This window comes from Zootoca vivipara, chromosome 6 (genome assembly GCF_963506605.1).
Source record: "Zootoca vivipara chromosome 6, rZooViv1.1, whole genome shotgun sequence".
Classification (NCBI taxonomy): Eukaryota; Metazoa; Chordata; class Lepidosauria; order Squamata; family Lacertidae; genus Zootoca; species Zootoca vivipara.
In genome coordinates, this window is record NC_083281.1 from 75,122,197 (window position 1) to 75,125,204 (window position 3,008).

At 43.8% G+C, this 3,008-nt stretch overlaps 1 pseudogene; it reads right to left on the reverse strand.

Annotated features, from left to right (window-relative positions):
- Positions 1-2,450: 2,450 nt before the first annotated feature.
- Positions 2,451-2,612, reverse strand: LOC132592342 (small ribosomal subunit protein uS14-like; annotated as a pseudogene).
- Positions 2,613-3,008: the final 396 nt, after the last annotated feature.

The following is a 3,008-nucleotide window of genomic DNA, read 5'->3' on the forward strand; positions in this document are numbered from 1 at the left end:
CAGGCCCCAACCCCCTGCAGGCCTATTTTCAAAAGGATGTTTTACAGGAAACCAAATTGACATTTTATCTCTTTGATCACAACCTAAGAAGGAGGACCTAGAAAGCTATAACGTTTCAGCAAGGTTTAGAAGTGCTGTTATAGAAGTACTGTTAACTTCCTCCCAGTGACTCGAAGGCAGACAAGAAAACCCCCTTGTTGGAGATACATGCAAAAGCAGCAAGAATTATCTCAAGTTCACCTGATTGCCTCAAGATATACAAATGGCGTATAATTAATAATTTGAAGGTTTTGTGCATTATGTGTTATATAGGAATACTGAAATGTGTCAAATGACTTTGGGACAAAGGGGGAAAGTGAATTGCAAGGACATTCTCTCTCCTTGACCTCAAGACTCTGTGCCCTAGGATTTAAAAGCAGCCGGAATTGTCTCAAGATCATGATGGCCTCAAGACATACAACTGATATATAATTATTAGGTCTTATGTTGCGTGATATTCGACAGAAACATTGAACTATGTCTGACAGTATGTTATTTCCACAAGGAGGGGGAGGTGAACCAATTTTGTGTTTAATTGTTGGGTTTTTTTTTTAAAAAAAAAATGTATAGTGTCCCAATGTTTTTTTTTTGTATTATTGCCATGCATTGTATGCCTTTTAAAGGATCAGGATATTGCATAGTTCAGTATTTAGATTAGATCAACTTATGACCACATTTTCTTGTCCCACCTGGCACTCTGCAGTGTGCCAACCTTCTCTACACATTTTTTAAATTTGTTTTTACTCATTTTACCAAGAATAAGCTCCAAGATCCATGAAACACCAGATAAATGAAGGTATTTATGTCTTGATTTAACAGGAATGATCCCTTTTAGAGTTAAATTTGACTAATTTGGACATGTTTTATGGGGCTGTATAAATTTTAATTTGGCTTCAGTTCTAATTGGGCAAGTGTATCCAAGGTGCAAGTAGCTTTCTTCCTTTAAGAGCAACTGGGCAACTCCCTACAGTGCAAGGCCAGAGCCTATAATAAAGGCCCATAGAAAGCCCAAGGCAAAGGCATCTCTCTCATGACATGTCCAAACCTGTGGCAGCTATGGTGAGTGCCAGGCGACATGGTCAATATGAAAGCCCTAAGGGGATTCACCAGGGATTGTTGCTGTTGTGCCACGTTGGAGGTGTGCAACCAGAGGAGAGCTAGCTTTTGACACCTGAGAACACACAAAAGGGTAAACAAGCAAACTGCACTTTCCAGTCAATATTGGTGGACCATCCTGTTAAGTGTAATACATAGACCATTTTTGAGAAATGCTTCTCCCAAAGTACTAAAACAACACATCTGGTTATTCTTTTGTGGGGCAACAATTTTTAAGAAAAATTATAGCCCCAAATGGGGAATTGTTATAAGAATTTTGAGGTCATATCTATATATATATAATAATTGTTCATAAAACATGTACATGAATGTACAGGCACATGTCTGAAGCAGCACAGGAAGACAGGCCTTTCTGACACCATTTTGACTCTCTCTCTGACCAGGTGTTCCTCTGCAAGGAAGAAGTGGGGTGGGGGGAACCTTCTCATTGTCTCAGGAATTAAAGTGATAATCCCTGGCATCCTGATACCTGACTGCCAGACAAAAGGGTGTGATTAACTTGGCTGGGAAACAGGGAAATGTAAATATCTCTCAATTTTGTTGATTAGGTTTTGGGGGGCAGGGGGCAGGGTCCAGACTGCTCAGATTACTGCCACCAGACCTCCCCTTTCATGATGTACCTATGATGAATCTAGGGAGGGGGGTCTTGGGCTACACCCCTTCTGTGACATATGGATGATGCTTCTGGGGGGTGGGCTGAAACCAATTTCAAATTTCTTCTTAAGGGCAAGACATCTTTGTTTGGGGTCCTTCCTTGTTCTCCTGTGTGAGAGGAAGGACCCTGTTGCAACAGCAAAAATAAAAGTGCCTTGCTTCGTACGTCCTGGTTTGGTCTCTGTTATTTGGTGGGCAGGAGACGCTTAAATTCGTCTGCTTGCCTGGATCCTTGAGCTCTCCCTGGGTCAAGATCCATTTCTCTGGGTTCATAGGAACCAGCTTAAATTTTACAACAGGGCAAATACAATATTTGCAACACTTGATTTTAAGTTAGATAATGATTGGTGGTGTTTAGATTTGTGGGTTGTGTGCACAGTACTTTTAAAAACTTTTGAAGTTTTCAGGAAAGAGTTCAGGGTTATGTGGCCCTCCAGGGTGTCGGGTCCGAGCTTTATTTTTATTTATTTATTTATTTATTTATTTATTTATTTATTATTGAGAATATGGGCCAACAAGTCCCTATTTTTTTATTTTTCTGTACACAAAAGCATCTTATGTGCGGCAAGAGGGTCTCATCCGGCCGAAGCAGCTTCCATGTTTGCCATCCTCTTCAGGCCATCTCTGTGGGTGGTCAGGTGTTTAATCCAGCTTGATGAAGCCGATGTCCTTGACGTACTGGCGGAAGCACTGTCGGCACATGTTGAGCCCGTACTTGCGGATGAGGCCGTGGCGGTTGGCCGAACTTCCTCAGGTGGCTCCAGTAGAGCTGCTGGTGCCCCATCTTGCTCGGCGCCTGGTGAGGGAAGGAAAGCGGGTCTGAGCTTTATGAGCCTCTCTCAAAATGCCTTGGGGGGGGGGCCCTTCGAGGAAAATGGGAACTGGCCCCTCTCTCCAGTTCTGTGGCTCCTAGCGGCTAGTGGGTAGCAAAGGCTTTCCTCCACCGCAGGCCAAGGACAGCCACTTCCCAATGAGCAGGCAGTGCCACCCAGGTGCACCAGAAGCCTGGCTCACTATAAAGCGGATGTGCAAGAGCCACCCTCTTGTGAAAAAGGGACACTGTGTCCTCGCGTGAGCATGTCAACAGAAGAGGCCTGGCTGACTGTGTGCAAACTCCAAGGCCGGAGCCTGCCCTACCTGATGTAACAAGCATTCTGGGTTGCAGAATGCTCCTTTTCCTTGAAAATCCTTGGCCAGCT